Raw genomic sequence first — 22,181 nt, 5'->3', positions numbered from 1 at the left:
GAAAGGATATTGAAGCCGTTCTAATAAATTTTTTTTCTAGTTCCTTAAAACAATATTAAAATTAGTACAACTGTGTGGAAGAGTTAAGAGCAAGGGTAAGTGATGAGTCCAAGAAATTAGAAAAAGCATTAAAACATGTAACTTATATAGTGGGAAGAAATTCTAATCAATGTATTAGACACCACAAACATAATTTATGACATAAAATGTAATGGTATTTCCATGGTTAGGTTAAAAGTGGGTATGAAAGCATGAAATAGTGCACAGATTACCTGATGTTTTACTCAGCTCTGCTGAAAATATAGCAGATGGTGATCTGTCCTCTTTTTCTGTATCAGAAGGAAGTTTTTTCCCAGTTTCTTTCATAACAACTTTGGGTTTAATTATGCTACCCATCTCTGTTTGAGCAGCCAAAGCAGAAACATCTGGAGGCAATAAGGGCACCTTTGATATGTCAGACCTATCTTTGGAGAACTCATCTGAGACAAGGATTTTATCTTCATCTTTAGGTTGTATATTCTTGATCGAACCGTCATGGGGCATTTCTGAGCATGGCAATGACCTAGCTCTATCCTGGACATCAGCATTTTCATTTTGGGGGGATACTTCTAGGTCAGTGTACTCACTGGCTAACTTAGAAGAATCCGTTTTAGAACTGACAAATGTGGGAAATTCATCTATAATCTCAATTGGAGATGAATCTGAAAACGTTTCATTTTCTCTTATACTTGCTTCCTTAGCAATAAATAAGTCATCATTTGAGTAAACTGCAGTATCAAATTCCTCCATCTGCAAAGGTATTTTCTCCTTTCTGGTAAATGATGAAACTTCATCAGGTGATGGAATATTTTTTGTAGTATTGAAATTCGGTTGAAAAGATTCTAGATATGGCTTTCCCCCTTCAGGTGGTAATGCACTGACTTTTCCCACATTTTCTAGTTCTATTATTGATTGAGATGAAATTTCTGCAAGACTTTCTTTCATGAGCATCACAGCTTCTTCTTGTTTTTGTGGAACTTCAGGTATTGAATCATCACTAAATAAGTCAACTGGTTCAGAATCAGGTGAGGAATCCTCAGCTAGCTCAGAATGATCAGAGATCAGCTTTTCAACTTTTGCTATTTCTGAATAGTTGGAGAAACCTGGACTTGGTTCGGTAGAGAGCTTTGTTTCTTTAATTAAATCACATGCAATAGATATATAAGGAGCTTCTGTTTCCTGAACAGCTGCATTAATACTTTCAGGCTCTTTAATTTCTTCCTTTATTTCTGATACTTTTTTTAGTACATTCATAGCCTCCTCATATGGTGGAGGATTTTCAGGTTCCTGTTTTATGTTCTCATAATTAACTGGAGGAGCTTCTAACAGTGATGGCTGTACCACGGAAGCACCAGCACTAGGAACTAGAGAATTTAATGGTGCTTCCATAACAATATCAGGTAAAACTGGTGAAGGAGTTGCTTCAGATTGTTCAAATGATGGGCAAAGCTGTGCTACAGGGTAGAGTGACTCCTGCATGGTTTCTGATGTTTGGACCAAATCCATTTTTGTTTCATAAGCAATTTTTGTACCTGTAGCTTCATTAAATTCACTTTCACATGCCTCTTGTACTAAATCTGGAGTTAATCCTTCAGGCATGTTTGCCACCACTTCCTTGGTCACCTTTGATAAATTATCTGTTGTAACATAATCTGTCTCAGAATCTTGTGCTGCCACAAGGAAAGGGTTTGACGTTCTGGTGCTAGACTTCTCTGTTATAATTTGAGCCTTTTTTTCTTCTATTTTTTTCTCATCAGTTTTATTTTCTGAAGTATGATCTGCAATCAAAGGAAAGATGTTTGTTGCAACACTCTCGGTTGCTGTTGGGTTAAAGGGAGCACATGTGATATATGCTCTTGAACCGTCTTTTACAGCTTCTGGTGTACTGGGAAAAGAGGCATCATCATTACTGCTTTCACTATCTTCTTCATGATTTGTTTGCTCAGGGATATCTGCAAAACCTTTTTTATCCACTTTACTTTCCAACTTGCTTTCTGTATCACCTCTAGCAGCCAACACAACCCTATCTCCCTTACAAGTATCTCTGACTTCCCATACTTGCTCAAATGGTTTGAAGTCTGCATATTCCTCCCTCATAGGTGCTTCTACTGCAATTCCCATTTCATTATAATTGTCCTTTGTTTTTTCTGGTGATATACCTTTGTCCTCCTCTTTAACCAATTTAGGAGGGGCTATAGATGATTGCTCTTGATTATGAAGAATGATATTACTGACTAAATTGTCCTCTTCGTCTTTATTCTTCACACTTTCTTCCCTAGGATTTTCTTCTAATATGGCAGATTCTGCTTTTGAGGAGCTACTGAATGATGATCCCATTTCTGAGTATTCTAGTTCTGAACACTCTGTTAAATCTCTATCTACAAATGGATTTTTTGCCTTCTCTGAGAACTCTTTAGAAGGTTCATTTACAGTTTCTTGAAGTGCTCCTTCCATTGCAGATACTGCTGATAAATTACCAAGGTATTCATGTTCTTTAAAAGAAGCAGTTGAGAGAGGAGACAGAGAAGGAAGAGAAGCAGCAGTTTCAAGCAGGACAGATGGGAAATCCTCTTGACCAGCCGAAACAGTGCTACCTGGCTGCTCCTTCAAGTCCATGATTTTTTCTGTGGCCATGGACAGAAAGGAAAGTTAGAGAATGCCAGTGTTCTTAGAGTTAATTAAAGTTTTACGACAGACTCATAAAATAGTGTTAGTACTTAATTCTTCACTAAAATGAAATGTTAGTGGCTTTTAATTAATAAATACAAGTAGATTTGAATATTTTTCTAAAAAAATAAACTGTCAATAAAAGATATGCTTGGCTATTGCATAGCATTTTGACTATAGTTAATGTACTGTGTATTTCAAAATAGCCAAGAGAGAATTTTATATACTCTCCACAACAAAGAAGTAAAAATGTGTGCAGTGACAGATGTGCTACAGCCTGATGTGCTCATTTAACAATTCTGAAATATCACACTGTACACTGTACACATGGGCAAGTACTTGCCAGTTAGAAAATAAATAACAAAGCATTAGTGTGGTTTCAGAGGCAATAATGTGCTACACAAAGACAAACTCAAATTTGGAAAAATTTCAGGTGAAAAAAGGCTTTTAACTAGTTTGAGAGAAAGGAAAGATTTGAAAAGAGTTTGACAATAAAGAAAGGATAAGTAAACACCAGCTTGGCATTTATTCTTACATAGAAGTCTTTGGCTATATGCAAGTAAACTATCTGAAGAAAACACGTAACTATAAAGTGAGGACCTAAGAGTTCCTTATAAAGTTTCAACTACTAATCAACCACTGCCCACTTTTCCCTTGAACATAATATACAAAATGCAAATTCCAACTTTTTCACTAGACCAATATTCTTGGAATAATGCTAATATACAGTAAATCCAAGCTACTCAGTACGGAGTTAACACAACTAAAGAGTTAGATACAGAGGATAAAAGCTGGCAGAAAGAACTTGCCTGTAGAGGAGTGTATCACAGGCTCAGATGCAGCAGGAAGAGCAAAAAGGGTCTCATCTGAAAAACAAATAGAATATAAGCTCAGCAGAAATAAAGACAGCTTGGAAGGAAACTAAAGATATGAGGAAAAAGCAAGCAAGGTTTCAGTTTACGAGTTAACAAAAAACTTTATCTACAGAGAAAAGGCCAAGACACAGAGGAAGTTAGAAACAGTATCGTTAATCCAGACAAATCATCACATGTATCATAAAGTTGACTAAAGGCTATCTATAGAACCTATCATTTCTCAAGAGGCAATATAACATGTTAAGATTAAACAAACTTTTTGAACCAAAGCAGCTTTAAGATAGTGTTCTCATTTAACAGATTGTATCCAAGGCTTTTAGTCACATTTTCACTAGTTGTCTCGTCATAGTGAAGCTAAAAATTTTTTTATAAAATTATTTTGTTCAATCATTTATTGGTAATGTACAATTTAGAGGAACACTTTCAGAGTACTACGAATTTTCCTTTACATTTCTAGGTTGCCCATTCTTTTTATTTTTTGGTACCAGGGATGAACCCAGGACCTTGAGGCAAGTACTCTACATCACTGAGCTACATTCCCATCCTGTCAGTCTATCCATCCATTTTTGATAAAAGGACTTGAACTTTGATCCTCCTGCCTCAGCCTCCCAGGGATGCAGCAGCATCTCTGGCTCTCCTGAGCCATTCTTAGTTGAAAAATGGAATGTATTTGTTCCCTGCCCCCATTCATATGTTGGGGCCCTAACCTCTAGGTGATGGTATTTGACGACCGAGTCTTTGGGAGGTGACCAGGGTTAGATGAAGTCATAAAGTGAGTCCAGTGGGATTAGTGGCCTTACAGAGATACTACAGGGTTTGCTCTTTCTTCTCTCTCATGTATCTGAGGCCATAAGAGCAAACAGGGAAAGGATACCATCAATAAGAAGAGAACCAAGAATAAAACCTACCAGGCCAACACCTTGATTTGAGAAACTTCTATTATTGAAGTCACCTAGTCTGATACTGTCATGGCAGCTGGAGCAGATAATATGCTACATACTGGTATATTTATACGTCTTTTCGTACCTGTAGTTGAAAGATCCTGAGCTAAGGATCTGTGTTTTATACTAGAAAAAAGGATCTAGACTAACACAATTTGAATAGCTTGAGAAATGACAGGAAGGTATTCCTGTAGCTGAGAGGATCCAATGAAAACACACTTAGAAAGGCTGACCAAGGGGCTGGGGATTTAGCTCAGCGGCAAAAGCGCCTGCCTGGCAAGCGCAAGGTCGTGAGTTCGGTTCCCAGTACCGGAGAAAAACCAAAAAAAAAAAAAGAAAGGCTGACCAAAACAGATAAAAAGAGATGCAGCTGTCATGAGTATGAACCTGTCTTCCAAGAGTGTAATACCCCCACCCCTTATCAACAGGAGCACTAACTTCACAATGAGAAATAAATTGTGGATAAATCTATACAGCGCATGATGTCATACTTAAAGGATTCTTAGACAAGATGGTGAGGGAAAATTGATGTGTATATAAAAGGATCTCCTATAACCTGAAACAACAGGTAGGCTGGGACACTCATCCAAACCAGTAAGACAGTAATGCCTTAGGAGATTTTACACATTTTAAAAAGATGACCAGCTATGCGATCTTAAGTTACACAACTTTCTTTGTAAAATGAAGACCAATTCCTTTCAGTGAAAACAATAAATTATAAATCTAAGCTTGCATATGCTGAAACTCAGGGGTCAAAAAATAAAAAATAATTTTGACAGAACTGTGAATAAAAGCCTATTCTTAACAAAACAGTGCTGCTCTCATCTAGACAGTACAGTTGGATATTAATTCAGAGGCCAGTCTACTTGTAACGTGGGCTAGGAACATGTATTACCATTAAAAGCAGAGAGAAACTAATTATACCTAGAATTACACCAAAAATCTTAAAATGCATCCTTATTCTGATCTAATACCGGAATCCCACCTACAGACAAACTATATTCCTGGCACTTGACAAAGTAAAAATGTTTTCAAGTTGGTATTTCAAATATACATTGAATTTCTAACAAAAAGAAAACATTCATTAATCTAAGTACTACATTTCTAAGTTCTTAGAAGAACGTCCAGAAGAAGTCACTACCATCTGGGCCTTCACGAACAGGGCTGGCAGTCTCCAAAGAAAACTCAAATCCCAGATCTATCACATGTAACAGGTGACCTGAAAAAGTTACTGCTTAGCTTTTCTGGGCCTCGTTTCCTCATATGTAAAGTAAGGGTGGTATCAATAACTACCTCAAGAGTTGTGAGGGACAGAGGAGGAAAGAGAACAGCAACTTGCCTAAATCAGGTGGGAAGCAAGTGAACCAGGTTCAAACCAGCCTAACTCTTAGGTCTTTGTGCTTCACCTTCAGAGAGATATGCTGGTGGTGCACAAGCACAACTGTATAAACTCTTCTTACTTACTGGCCCACTGAAGTCTGTTTTCCTGACAAGCTAACTGTTACTACGCAAATACCAGTAAGTATGGATAGATACAGTCAAGGTATCTGACTGTAGTGACAGGTAAAATATTTTAGCTTTGTCATTAACTAGCTGTGTGACTTCAAATCCTCTATCCATACATTTTCTTTATGCACCCTGTAGTATTTCCTTCCTGAACTTTGTAAGTTTAGAAGTTTTAAATGACTAAAATTCAGAATGTTAAAAAAAATTCTGATCAAAAATACCGCCAAATTTAAAGGTTAAAATATCTACAACTTATTTCATAAAATTTATTTTGTTTTGAAAAGAAACACTGATTTTAGATTAGTCTTTGTTTTTCTGTGAATATCCTGACTTGCAGAAGTGAATGATTTTATAACCAGGGATACTATATTAAGTAAAAAGCCTAACAATGAACTACCAAAATGTTACATATACACACATACATATACACAGATATATGCAGATACATATATTATGTATACATACATATACCTATCATATACATATGTATATACAGATACACAGATACATAGTGCGCACATACACAAGCATATGCACACTACTAGGCTTATAAAAAGGGGCAAACAGTTCCCCTTTTTATGAACTATTCATAATGCTAGATTCTACTGAATGAAGAACCTCACTTTTCCTACTTTTGACAGCCAAATATATACATATGACAATAAAGAATTAAGCTCACAGTAACTAAAAACATAGGGGCATATTTTCAAAATAAAATTAAGTTTTTACTAAGTAACAGGTAAAGAGGAAGCCAGGACTTTCCTATCAGTCTTTCCATTCTATTACCATATTCCTCAAAAGAAAATTAACACATTCTCTTGTTCAAAAATATTTAAAACCTCCCAGTTACCCATTTTGCATTTAAAACCTTTACTAGATAAACAAGATCCTACACAATATTGCTCCCAAATTAACTGTCTAACTTCATTTCAACAACTCTTCATATCTGTGGTGGCCAAACAAATCCTTCTAACCATACCCATGCTTCCCCTTCCTTTATATTTGAACGCTGACATCCATTAAATCACAAATGATTCGAAGTCACATAGCTAGTTAATGACAAAGCTAAAAAATTTTAACTGTCACTAGTCAGATACCTTGATCACCTGCAGTAAAATGAACACCATCACTGAACTACTTATGACACCACTAGAAAAACAAATGCTTCCAAATGATCTGTCCCTACTGTTGAGGCATTTCCTAAACTAAATTCAAAACTATAAAGTTTAGACTGCTTCAGTCCAACATATATTGAATGCTAATTACATCCATCACCTAAGTATTGTTTCAAAATTAAAGGTAACTGAAAAGATTTGACTTTTTACAAATAATACTTTTTTAAGAAGTACAAGTGGAATGCCAGCTTATTACTGCAATTTACTACTGATAATTCAAAACTATGTATGATATCACAATCTCACCAATGTCCACATACTCAAATACTGAGTATTTCTTTCACATGGTTACTTCAAAAACATTTTACAGTAGCAGGCTTAAGGCCCTGGGTTCAATCCACAGTACCACCACTGAAACAAAACAAAAAATGCGAAGCACAGTGGAACCTACACAAAGCGTGGTTTTTGATTATGAGAGTGACTGTATCGGGCTAGCTCTTACAAAATAACCAACTATAAATATGGGTAAAATATATGAAGCCACTGTGTTTAGACAGTAGATAAACAGCTCAGGAGTGTGAGTTCTGAAAATGGAAAGCCTGAAGGCACTTTTTGGTTGTGCTGGTTTGGGGCTTATGTTGCAAGGTTAAACAATATAATACAGGACACATATTTTTAAGTTTATAACAGTGACCCAAAGAATGATACACAAATGAGTGCAGGAAATCTGTCCACATTACTAAGACCAAGGAATTCAGCTGAGGGCCTGGATCCCATGGAAATGTCCTGCATGAGTCCAGCTGAATACCTAGAGCTCATAACAATGCCTCCCACAAGTCCAACTGGAGGCCCAGAGCCCATAACAATATCTCATGTAGGCCTGTTTCATGAATCTGCACTGCAAAGGCCCAAAGGTCAATTGGTGGAATCTAGGAAGTCTGTGCCAGTGGGATGAAGGATCTGTGCTAGCAGGCTGAGGGATCCCTACTGGGGCCAAGAAGCAATATGCAAAAGTAAGAACCAGAGCTCCCCTGAAAGGTACCACAGCCATCCTAAGCAACAGTGAGGTCCCGAGCTCCTCCAAAGATCAAGATGGCCAAGATGGCTGAGTTCCCATCGGGAAAGCCAATGCAGCAAGCTTCTCAGGAGACTGAGCTGTACTCCTTTTCCCTCTCCGGAGCCAGGAAGCGATGCTCAGAGATCCAGAGCTTCCCCCAAGTGAACCGAAGTTATTCTCAGTGCCAACAAGGTCCCGAGCTCCTCAAAGGATGAAAACAGCAAAGTTCATCAGGAAAGCCAGCACAACGAGCTCCTCCAAAACAACCAACAGCTCCTTACAGCTTCTACCAGCTCCAAACAGCCTAGCCTCTTCTTCTCCAGTTCTGCCTCTTATGCTGCGGGCAATAGTCCCCAGGTGGGGCCTCCCACACCCAGCACCACGCTTACTCAGTTCAGCTGGGGGTTATAAGTTTACCACCAGTTATCAATCCACTACACTGGTTCACAGCCCACAGCCCAAGAGCTCTTGCTGAGCTAAAGAGGCCTGCAAGATTGTCTGGAGTTTGCAAGGCAGGATAACTCACAAACGAAAGCTTCACAGAAATGGAGCTCCAGAGATTTAGATAGGAGTTACCTACAGCACACTGAACATTTTGCTGCACATGCACAGCATATCAACAGTAGAAGCTTCAGCAAGGTGTCACTGAGAAACCTGCAGTAGATTTTTGAACTAAACGTGTATGTCGGAAGATAATGCTGGAATGCTGGAAGACTTGAACTAAAAATTTTGACCAGGGGGCTGGGGATTTATTTAGCTCAGCGGCACAGCGTCTGCCTGGCAAGTGCAAGGTCATGGATTTGATTCCCAGTACCTGAAAAAAAAACCCCAACACCGGCCCCGCCCAAAAAAGACAAAAAAAAAAAAATTTTGACCAGCCAGAATAGAGAAATCTCACCAAATACCCCAAACACACAACTGAAATCCCAGAATGGGCACGCTTTGTTTTTATTAAATGTTTGCAGCACATAATAATTACACTTATCATGAGGAGGTGGAATATAACACATCGTAACTTTTTTCATCCCCTACCCCCACTTCCCTCCCTACTCCTTAAACTCTGCCCCCTTTCCATTTGCACAAACTCTACTTGCACTGTTTTTCCTTCAACTGTTTTTTCCCCACCTCCTTTCTCTCCCTTCTCTCACCACCTCCCGCCATTGCCTGCTCCTCCTCCCATTTGGGAATAATCTCCCTACTCCCTATTATCTTTTATTTTGCTCTTTATTTATATTTTGAGTTTCTCCCATCCAAGTACTAACCAGGCCCGACCCTGCTTAGCTTACGAGATCAGACGAGATCGGGCACGTTCAGGGTGGTATGGCCGTAGACTTGAGTTTCTCATATAAGACAAACCACGTCGTGTTTAAGCTTGTGTGTCTGATTTATTGCACCTAATATTATGGGCTCAAGGTGCACCCATTTTTCTACAAATGCCAGAATGGGTACATTTTAAAAGCAAGACTATTAACCTAGTCAACACAGAACAATATACAAATCAATTAAAACATCATGTTACTCCACTAATATCCAATTTTACCTACCAGTTAAAAATAAAAGTTATTTTTAAAAAGCAAGAATATTCTAATTCTAAACCTAACATAAAGAGTCAGTCAACTGTGGCTCATGACCCAAAGTTATATTTTGAATGTATTCACGTATGTCTATGGCTACACTTGCACAGATTAGGATCTCGAGTAAAGACAGATACTGTATCGCCCACCAGCCTAAAATATTTAGCACCTGGCACCTTAAGAAAAATTCTGATGACCCTGCTCTAAAACCACTGTAACTTTATTTTTTTAAAAACCACTCTAACTTTAAAATCAACACCTGAAAAAACTCAGAATGATATGCCAACAAATTAGCAAATAACTGCGTGCCAGGACAAAATTAACATTACCATATGCGTGACATGCAATAGCAAACAGAAATAATATAAATGTTGCATTAACAAAGAGTGAAAGGGAAATTAAAACAGCCCTTAAAATATTACTAAATTTGTACAGACTGACACTAGTAAGTGAATAGAGAACGAATCTTGGTAGAGAATAACAGGCTAGAAAAAAAGAACAAAATGAAAATGCTGGAAGTGAAAATTACATCCACTGAAAGAAAAAAGTCATTAGTTGGGCAAGAAAAAATTTACTGATACGTAAGGTTAAAGAAAAACCAACAGAATTTGTCAAACTCAAGTACAGAAGGAGAAAAAAAAACAGTCTCAGTGACCCGAGAGATGAGCAGTTAAAAATTTACCCCATGCAAAAACATTAATTGCTGTTCCCCCAAAAATGCAACAGTGACTAAAGTAGAAAAAAATATTAAAGATCAAATGGTCTAAAATTTGACAAAAGTTGGCATTTGAAATATAATTCAGATGCAAAAAGCTCAATAAATCCCAGGGACATAATAAAGACCACAAAGGGTACATTGTCGGAAATCAAAACGACAGTAACCTTAAAAACAGAGGAAAAAGAAAAAACAAGAATGATCTGGGAGCACTCAATGGAAACAAGGTAACCCAAAATATAGTGGAGTATTTTTGAAGTGGAGAAAAAACTGACAATTTAGAATCAGAGAAGCAAGTATTAGGAAAAAAAGAGGGACTATTACTACAGTTCTAAATACATTAAGAGATAATGAACAAGTTGATGGCAATAAATTAAGACAACTTAGATGAATAAACAAATAAATTCCTTAATTTCCACTTACCAAGATGAAATGGTCAAATTCCTTAAAAGACACAAATTACCAAAGCAGACATGCAAAACGTAAAGCCTGAATAGCCTTATGTGTTTAAAAGAAAGTACAATTGTACTTTAAAACCTCAACGAAGAGAACTCGTCAAAAGATTCACTTAGTAAATTCTACAAAACATCAAAGGAGTAGTCCCAATCTTACATAAATTCTTTCAGCATATTTAAAGGAATATCAAACAGCTCCTGAAAATTTTGTAGATATATAAACAATACTAAAACTAGTCAAAGATCTTACAAGAAAATAAGTTTATATAACATTACTCCTCACAACTACACACACAAAAATCTTTTAACAGGGTGAGGAGACACAACCTGCTTAATCTGTTCAAGATCCTAGGTTCGGGGCTGGGGATTTAGCTCAGCGGCAAAAGCGCCTGCCTGGCAAGCGCAAGGTCGTGAGTTCGGTTCCCGGTACCAGAGAAAAACCAAAAAAAAAAACAAAAAACAAGATCCTAGGTTCATTCTGAGCACCAAAGTGATGAGAGGGTCTAACAAACTGAATCCAGCAATTCATAAAAACCATCAATATTACCAAATGATATATATCCCACAAAGTCAGCTCAATAGTCAGAATCAAATAATGAAATTCAACACATTTAAACACCCCAAAAAAGAAAACATGATCATCTTAATAGATGCCCCAAAAGCCTTTGTGACAAAATTCAACAACTGTTACTATAAAAATTCTCTGCAAACTTTGAGAAGGAGGAAACCTTCTCAACCTAAGGATCAGGACACCTAGGGAAAATACGCAGCTAACATCAAACTTGATGAAAGACTAACTGCGTTCACTGGACAGTCCGAGTAAGGAATCTAGCAGCCTTCTTACCACATCTGTAGCATAAAGACCTAAAAGGACAAGGAAAACTATCTTAACTTGCAGACAACAGGACTGGATAATTAAAAAGAATCCTAACAGTTACATACCTTAATGAAGTCAAGAGTGAACTCTGCAAGCACTCGCGACAGGTGCAAAAACAACATACAAAACTCAAACTGTATTTCCATGTAACGGTAGCTAACAAATAAGGAACGAAAACTTTAAAGTATCACTTATAATAGCAACAAAAATATTTAACCATAAATTTAACAAGAGAGCTGCAAAATTTCTAGCCTGTACAAAGCACTGCAGAGGAAAATGAAAGATCTAAACAGTGAAGAGCCTTATCAATAGTCACAAACTGAGGATTTAATGTAGAACGTCAAAAAATGGTTCTCTGAGCTTCATGTCTTTATATGCTCACAGGCATAGAGACTAGGTGTTGATTCGGTGGCACTGTTCTTTGCAAAGATGTTGGTGCAGCGAACACACCCCAGGAAGCAGCAATGGTGTCTTCCTTGTGAGCAACGAGTGGGTATTCTGCTTATACAGTAACTGAAAAGATTCAGTTCCACTTATCTCAAAAACCCTCTCATGTAATAAAATCCCCTGCCGTAGATGGCAAGGTGGTGCACACCTGCAATTTCAGCACTCTGGATGATTAAAGCTGGAGAACCGCCAATTCAAGCCCAATCTGGGCTATTTAGCGAAACCTTGTCTCAAAATTAAAAACAAAAGTAAGTGAAAGATTAAACTGTCATACATTCATGTCACGGAGTACTGCTCTGGAGTAAAAAGAATTATTTATACCTGCAGTGTCACTGATAAACAGGCATCCCATCTGAATCCAAGTAGCCAGACACAAGAGCATTACTGTTTCACGTGATGCTCCTCTATAAAACACAAAACTAATCTATGGTAAAGAGAAGTGGAAGTTGTGCAGGATGACACTGGCGTGGGGTGGGGTGGGGTGGGGTGGGGTGACCAGTACAGGAAACAAATTGAAGAATGGACTGTTAAGGATCCAAGAGAACTTTCTGGCACAATGAAAAAACACTATGTATTGACAGGGATGTGAATCAAATAATCATATGTATTTGTTAAAACACAAAACTATTAACATTTTACTATGTATAACTTCTATCTTTAAAATATTTTTAAAAAGGTGTATGAGCATTCTTCACAAATAAAGTGCTGATGACAAAGAGCCCTCAGATAAAGGATATAAAACAATCTATTGTAATATGTGGGGGTCTTACTTGAATTCTGATTTCCTTAAAACACACACACACACACACACACACACACAGAGGGGTAGCTCAATCTCCACCACTGCAGAAAAACAAAACAATGAACAATACTCACTAAGTAGGACACGTGAGCATTGGCTGGATAGTTGATATTACGGAAAATCTTGCAAAGATAATTAAGGACATTGTGGTTATATTTTTAAAAGGAGTTCTCACAGTTTGCAAGACACATGATGAAGTATTTATGGGTGTGGGATTGGCAGGATTGGGTGTTGGTTGACAGTAGGTAGGGCTGTGATGGCTAAATAAAGTTAAGTAATATTACAAAATTTATACTTGGTTTTCATCTCAGTTTCCTAAAATCTTGGACTCTCCAAGATTGGACTCTCTGTGTGTCTTTTCCATGTTAATGAGATGGATGCAAGTCCCTAAATAAGGTCATGGAAAGACCAAGACATGACGAAGACATAATCAGCGTGTTGGAACTTCAAGTCCCACTGTGCCCCCAACTTTCAAGCAGGAGCTGAAGTTTAAGTTGATCACTTGAGGCCTAAAGATACAGCCAAGTATGTCAACATAATGAAGCTCCCATTACAGACAAAAGGACTGGGTTTGGAGAGATTCTACACAGCTGAACACATGGCAGCTCAGGGCAAGGAAGTTCTTGCCCCTTCCATATGCTTTGGGTTACACAATCTCTTTCATCTCTGCGTGTTTATATGTATCCTTTATAGTATTTTTTACAATAAACGGGCAGGAGTTGCTCCAACATATTAACTGAACTCACGAAGGGAGTCATAAGAACCCCAACTTACAGGTTCGTCAGTGAGAAGTTCCAGAGGACCAGACTTGTAAGACTGAGTGCTCCCCTTGTAGGATCTGATGCTATCTCCAGATAGTGTCAGAACTGAGTTAAATTCTCACAGGTTTCATTTATTATCTTCCTTTGTTGACATTTTGCATAATTAAAAAGTAAAGAAAAAAAACTAACCATCCTACAAACTAAAATTTTACTATACTGAACCCATAGCATTTTACCTACAACTCTTACAGCAGACCATTAGCATACACGTGCTTTACTCTTTCAATGCTCACTTTAACAATAGTCCTTGAAACATACTTAACAAAAACTTTACTAGATGGTATACTGGCAGGTTAAAGTATCTAAGTCAATGATGGCAAACCTTTTAGAGACTGAGTATCCAAACTGAAACCCAAAACCCGTTTATTTATCAGAGTGCCAACAGTGCAATTAAATCCCAACACTAAGATTTCAGTTTAGAAACAACAACCATTACCCAACGCTGGGCTGCTGGAGTGAGCTGGCTCCCATACTGACAGAGAAGGTTCTGCATGCCCACTGCACGCCATACGTTCACTACTGATCTAGGTCCTTCAAAAGTAATGAGTATCGGGGCTGGGGATTTAGCTCAGCAGCAAAGCGCCTGCCTGGCAAGTACAAGGTCGTGAGTTTGGTTCCTGGTACCAGAGAAAAACCAACAAAACAAAACAAAAAAAGTAATGAGTCTCACCCCTTATTCGTAAAGCAGATCTGTGTGCAGTATAGTCTATAGTCCATATAATAAAATACTGTTATCTTTTTCATTTTGATTTTCATACTTTATGCAAAACAGAAGTATCTAATGAAGTTTTTGTCAAGTTCTGGGTAAAGATTAAAATATCCAACTTTGATAGAATTAACTTTTTCCCTGCATGAGATACAACACTGAAATTCAATCTTCAACCAAAGGCCCTGCAGTTCTCCTAAAATGTAGCTGTTTCATTCTTTAACAAAATTTAAGCTAGTATTAATAAATTAAAAAGAAATTGCTTTGTTTTTCACCCATTTCATATTGTTGTCTATGTAGTAATTAATACTTTTGATACCATTGCTGATGTGTAAAATTGGTTGTCCTGTAAATATGGAGTTCAATAGTAACTAGAAACATGATACTGATGAGTTTGGACTGAAACGTTCTAAAGACTATGAAATGCATACATGATAAGTTTAATCATCTTTAATAACTTTCTTAGAAGAAAAAATAACAATTTAAAAAGTGAATTCCTCTTATTTTCTGACATCAAAAGCACTGGTAGCTTTGAAAAAATGCTTTAGTTCAGCTCCATCTAGGGTCATCTGAACAATGAAATAAATGAATTTAGTAGTAGTGCCCAGCCCTCCAATCAGTCAAGTTTACGAATCAACCCATAAAGCTGGGGGGAGAGTCCAATTCTGCAGGCAGTCTACAGTTATGTAATTATGTGACTGTTCTTAAAACTACAGCTTTCTCTGGCTTTAAGGATAAAAAATCTTTACAATGTGTCACTTGTGTGTTTTCCTTTAATCTGCTACTTGTCTCCCTCTCTTAAGTAACACCTCTACTCATCTTTTTTGTCCCCATACTCAGCCCAATGACTGTAAAAAAGAGAAAAAAGGTGTTTATTAACGCTTTCTTAACCAATATTGAACATACAATAGATCACCAACATAACCAAATGGACTCTGAAGTCTTGTTTAAACAAACTCTGTATATAAAGTTTCTGAAGTTTTATAAACTTTATTTATAGTAATAAGCCCACAAATGAGCACAAACCATTTTTTAAAAAACTATTTTTGAAACTTAATAGAATATGTGAAGTAAAAATTTCAGAGACTATTTTTTTAAAAATCCAGTATTTGGAAGCCACATCTACTACAGGAATTGAGAATTTTTTTCCTTTCTTAACACACACAAAAGAATTTTTAAATGAAAAAACAGACTTATCTTTCTTTTCTAATCTGAAACGGGAGGAAGAAATAGCTGAATAACTCATCAATTTAAGTACTTCATACTAAGCAGGCTATGCTAATGTTTTATATTTAAAGGCCTAAATTTCACAAGGGTATAAACTAAATTTTTGAATAGTACACATTTATTAATGTCATGTGTTTGTAGAAAAGCATGTAATACCACTGAGTACAGCTACACACATTTATAATCCTAGCTATTCAAAAGCAGTAAGGCTGAGGCAGGAGGATTACAGCTTGGAAGCCAGCCTCATCAACTTAGTGAGACCCTGTTTCAAAATTTAAAAATAAAAAATGCTAAAGCTATAGCTTAGAGGGAGAATACTTATCTAGCATGCATAAAGTCCTAGGTTCAATTTTCTGTACCACCAAAAAGAATTCTCTGTATATAATTTATATATAAACATTTATGTATATATAAATATACTTTATATTTATATATAAATTTCTCTATGAAGCTATGTGTAATATCAACACCATCAATGCTCCTTCCAACCAAGGATGTGAATCATGCTTTTCTCCAGTGTATCCGTATAACATATGCTATCTGCCCATCAGTTACTGTTGGTTATCAGATGAGCTGTGCAACATTACACTGTGTGAGTCCTAGTAACTTTTTTTTTGTCTTTTTATCATTTTGAGACAGGGTTTCACTATGCAGTTAAGGCTAGCCTTGAATTCACTTTGTATCCCAGGCTGGACCCAACTCGCAGGGAATCCTCCTGCCTCAGCCTCCTGAGTGCTGAGGTTACAAGTGGGCACCACCATGCCCGGCAAGTCCTAGTAACTCAATGATCTACTCATTTCTGGAATTTTCCATGTAATATCTCTGACCACAAGTAACTGAAACCACAGGAACTCATGAAAAAGGGAATAACTGCATAGTACATTCACAGATTATCTGAGCTGTTTTTGTATAAAGTGAAAAAATAAAGACTTATCCATACAATATTTCTAGGCAGAAACCTATAAAACTACTAAAAAGACTGGATTTACAGAATACAACTTGGAGAATCTTTTAACAAGTAGAAAGCCATTTCTATCATTATTATATTGCCATTTGCAAATTTTTACCTTGTGTACATAAATGATTTAAATTGTAAAACTAGGGCTCTCTACAGACAGAAAATAATACAGTAATTTTAGATTAGCACAAAATATGAAGATCAGAACTATGGCTTAGGTGTGTCTTTCAAGGGTTTATGTATAAAAGACTGGTGTTCACTGTGGCAATGCTAAACACTAGGACCTTTAACAGAACAGTGGAAGGCGATTAAGTCCTTCAGAAGGGACTAAGCGAGGCAGTGTTCATAGATCACAAGTTAGTTCTCACATAAGGACTGTTACAGGACAGCAAAACTGGCCTCTCCTCACTCCTGGCTTCTTGTCGCACCATGATTTCTCCCACTTGGATGTGTTCCTGCTGTGGTAATGCCGTCCACCATGAGATCCTTATAAGAGCCAAACACACTCGTGCTATTCCTTTGAACCTCTAGAGCTATGACCTAAATAAAGCTTTATTTATAAATTACCCAGTTTCAGTATTTATCTAGTCATAGCAACTGAAAACAATTAGCATTCATCAGTGACATGCTATTCATCAAACAATGGTGCCTGCCACACCTAAAGGCACTGTGCTCAGCAGCAGAGATCCCTCACGTAACCCTTTTCCTCCAAGAGGGAGTGTATGGGGGGTGGAGGACAGACATGAGTAAACACTCCATCACTATATACAGTATAATACAGTATGTTAAGACTAGACCGTGATGGGAACAAATAAGGTAGGCAGTTCAAAAATTAACAATGGTGCTAGGAGTGGTGGCACACAGCTGTAATCCCACGAAGAGGATCACCATGAGTTCAAGGCCAGCCTGGACTAAACAGGAGATTTTGTCTCAAAAAAATAATAATAATAATGATTTTCTCTTGTATGTGAAACCCAAAATACAAATAAACCAAAGAGCAAAATAAAAAGATAAACAGGAAACGGGGAAACAGATCTTTTGCAAAAGGGAAGGAGAAAGTGAGTTGGGGGGATGAAAAAAGGAATTACGATGTGTTCTGTCCATGTACCAACTCCCCATGATGAATTTCATACTGGAAACATGTACTACTGGGAGAAAAAAAGTACTATCAGTAATAAAAATTTTAAAAATTTAAAAATTAATAATCATCAGAGGGACAAAAAGAAGACGAGAATGAAAACAAAGCTTTTGTAAATAAGAAGAGGAAAAGGGGTTGAAGGGAGGGGAGGGGAATGGGTGAAAAAGAAGCAAGACATATTACATACAGGCCCCAATTCCCTATGATGAATGTTATTATTGTTATGTATATTTAAAGTATACCAATAAAAGAGTGAAAGAAATCATCAAGAAACATAAAAACCCGCAGCTTAAATTGTGAAGCTATCAGTTCCTTTGGAGGTTAAAAGGTCTAGTCAGAAGTTGCAGGGAAGAATCAAGAAGTAAGACTCAGGGCTTGGCATTTCCTCAGTGCTAGGGAGCATGCTTAATGCCTGTGAAGCCCTGGGGCTCTGGGCTCAATTCCCAGCAGGAAAGACAGAAAAGAAGAAAAGAGGGAGGCAGGAGAGGGAGGAAGGGAAGAAAAAGGAGGAAGGGAAGAAGGCTATTGTTTATCCTGGGCTAGCAAAGTACCTTTAAATGTACCATTTACGTTGAAGGCCTTGAATAAACCGTTTCAAATCAATTGTTTTTAGGTATTATAATAAACTATATGTAGAAAAGCAGATTAATAATATATAATATGCCCCTTTTTAGAAATGTTTTATTATCTCATTTGTAACAGTACACTGTATCGTAAATTTACAGCAAATATAGCACTAAAATACGTTTTCTAAATATAATTCCACTTATTCAAGGTTTCACCAGTATTCATTACCTCATTTTAAGAAAGAGGGCATTTGCAAACTACTATAAAGACTGTAAGTTTTAGAGTTTCCTAGGAACCAATCTGAAACAATTCATACTGTCCATAAATGAGCACAACATTTTTACAAATTTTTTTACAAATCAGAAAACTAGAAATGGCTTAATAAAAAAATTATTTGGAATCTATACGTTCATCACTTCTATTCCTTGCCATTCTTTTACAGATAGAAGTGAAAAGCAGGGGGATGGGCAAACCATGAGACCCTTTTCGTTAGAGGAATCTACTCTGGGGACCGTTAAATCATTGTTTACTTGGACTTGAAGAACTAGTATTTAAAGTTGGGCATGCTGGTTCACACTTATAATCCCAGCTCTCCGGAGGTTGAGGCTGCAGGAGTGCTGTGAATTCAATGCCAGCCTGGGCTACATAGCAAGTTAAAGGTTCACACGAACTACATAGCAAGACCCTGTCCCAAAACAAAAGAACTGGTACTTAAGGTTTACATTGTGTACCACTCAAAATCTTGTAAAATTTCTAGTATGTGCTCCTATGTCAAATGATCGGATAACAGCCTCATAAAAGACTAACCTTTAAACATAAAGCCACATTCTATACTTGTAAGAAATACTCTTACACAAATTTCTGCAGGGGCTGGGGATTTAGCTCAGCGGCAAAGCGCCTGCCTGGCAAGCGCAAGGTCGTGAGTTCGGTTCCCGGTACCGGAGAAAAACCAAAAAAAAAAAAAAAACCACTAATTTCTGCAGTAACTAACAACTGTGGATGGTCTCCAACTCTTTCTTAAATGAACACTTCCCTCCCACAGTATTCACAGTCCTGGCCTCCAGGTCCTAACAATTCTTTCACAAAGCTTCTTTGAAACTTAACTACAAAAAACGGAGATTCACAACCAGTTAAGGAAATTCTGCTTCTTAGTCTCCTGTATTCCTCTCCTCCACTCTATTTACCAAATAAACCAATAGTACCTCAGGCCCTGCTCACCTCTCCGAACTACCGCAAAAGCTTTCTGAACAGTTCACTGCTTTCCTTTCCAGCCTACCCTGAACACGTCATCTCTTTTGCAACACTGCTCTCCTGATGCCTTGCCTCTGCTCAATAATCTCCAGGGGATTCTCAATGCCTACAGCAGTAAATTAGGAAAAAAAAGAAAAAGAAGTAGCATTATACTTTAGAAATAACTACAATAAAAACATTTTTCATTTTATAACATAAATTGCCAAAAACAAAGAAGTTTGACGTCAGAGCACAGGTTAAAGTAGGATGATACGCCGGGGATATAGCTCAGTGGCACAAGCACCTGCCTGGCAAGTACAAGGCCCTGAGTTCGAGCCCCAGCACCAAAAAAAGAAGGATGATAAAATCCAAATTTGGCATCTAATATCGTTCAGTATCCAGACCTGCCACACATTTTCAGTCTTAACACCTACTCAGAAAATATCCAGAGACCAGCTCAAATGTTTACATTTATCTCAAGTCATTTCTATTTGGAGATTCCCACGTATATTCTCAGACTAGACAGTTAACAGCATTTTTTGAACTGAAAAGACATTTTTTTTTCCTATGAAAAATGACTGTCAAGTGACAGGCATTTGTCTCACTTCAAAGGCGATGTTCCACACACAAAAGCAAATTGCGTAAGTGTGACTTGCCAACAGATGAAAAGCTATGTCAACTACAAACTACTGTACATGGCAATGTCCAACACACAAGTGTCAGGGTCTGAAAACCCTCTTTCGGTTCGTCTGTTTCTAATTACACTCCGCAGACTTCTCACCTACTTTGTCTTTACTCGCATTAGTCCTCTCAACCTCTCTCAATTTTCACAACTTGTAGTTCAGCTCCAAAATTACTGCATTATTTAAGGAGTGTATTTCTGAAATAAATGTACTTTTAAAGCCAAACATATTTTGCCTCGGCTTCTGACTCCGCCTGGTCCGCCCCCACCCTCAGGAGTTTTCTGTGCAGTCTCATCAGGTACAGCACTCATTGGTGCATTCCAGCCTCGCGCTTTTGCCCTAGCTGCAGCCGGAAGACTTTCTCTGTGTCACCCACCTAAACAGGGGCCCACAGCCTCGAGTCATCCCCAGGTTTACTCATCGTGGAACACCACCATTGTGATTTTTAACCTCTGTGATTACTACTCCCGCCCCCCGCCCCCATGGAGAACACACGAATCCCTATGCTACACTCAAAGCCTGGTACAGTGCCTGCGTCTCAGAAGCAAATCAACAGTGGGTTCAATTTACAAGCAAATTTCTGTGAATTAAGTCAGATGCACTGAACTGGTTTAACTATCCATGACCGTAATCACTATTCTCACATTTATGAAAGAAACTTTAGTTTCCAAATAAGCACCAATGATATAAAATTATACAGACCTAAATAGGCAATATTCTCTCTCTTTTGTCTCCTAAATCTAATATTCCAAGTCATTATTTCGAAATAATGCTGTCCTCCTGAATAGCCAACGTTCAAACAGAACTCTTCTCTCTGTTTCCACGGAGGAATAAAACATGACACATTGGTATGCTTTTGTCTATCATCACAAATCCTACTTACTTAAACTTATTCATAATCTTTTATCTTAGTTTCCCTCAAATGTGTCTTTTTCATACCAAAAATGGAAACCTGACTTACTCCTCATATTTTAAGGTCCTTTAATAATTATTATTCTGAATAATGCCTTGGAACACATCAATATATAAATATTATTCAGAAGCATCACAACTGGCCTGCCTTCCCCATCTGTAGACGTGTGAATTGAAAAAAATGTGATCTCAGACTAACCCGCTTTTCTAAAGAAATAAGCCTCCTCCAAAATCCTATAAGCCCATGAAGATTTCCCAGCAGTTAAATCACTTAATTCTACATCTTTATAAAGAAATGTCGGACTGCAAGTGTGACGCTAGGTACCAAAGCACTGAAGTACTTGGTAATACGCATCAAAGAAAATGCAGTCTCAATCTCTAAGAAATTTGTTTTGTCCTTTCCACAATAATTTCCCAAAATGATAAGGGCAATAAAACTATGTTCCTAAAAATAAAAACGTAGTAATATAAAATCAAGTACTTATGTGAATGAGAAGATCTGAGAGCTATTTTTCAGGTCATAAAAAATGTGGTCTCTCAATTTGAAGAGTAGTATTTCTAATCAAATGTGAAAACGGCTGTCTCAAAACATCTAAGTCTTAATGCAAATCTGCCACAAATTCAATTAGCTAATTTTCCGAAGGAATCCACAGGTTCTCTTTCCTAAGAATGTCAACCACTTTGCGTTTCCTCTAAGAACGATCAGGCCGCATTAACAGGCTGAGCGGGTCCACGTTAACTGGCACGTCCTCTGCCCTGCGGCCGATACCCTGGCAGAGCTGTGCCCCGCGGCACGCGAGGCCCGGGCCGTCGGCCGGTTGCGGGCGGGCGCGGCTCTCGCACTCCGGCGGAGGGCGCTCCTCCCGGCT

At 37.7% G+C, this 22,181-nt stretch overlaps 1 protein-coding gene across 1 annotated transcript in view; it reads right to left on the bottom strand.

Moving 5' to 3' along the window:
• Positions 1–22,181, bottom strand: part of Rtn4 (reticulon 4) — a gene marked incomplete in the record, with an annotated part of 64,493 nt that overhangs the window by 41,258 nt on the left and 1,054 nt on the right.

The sequence above is a fragment of the Chinchilla lanigera genome, unplaced genomic scaffold (genome assembly GCF_000276665.1).
Source record: "Chinchilla lanigera isolate Chin_1 unplaced genomic scaffold, ChiLan1.0 scaffold00023, whole genome shotgun sequence".
Taxonomy (NCBI): domain Eukaryota; kingdom Metazoa; phylum Chordata; class Mammalia; order Rodentia; family Chinchillidae; genus Chinchilla; species Chinchilla lanigera.
This window is presented reverse-complemented; position numbering and strand designations above follow the sequence as displayed.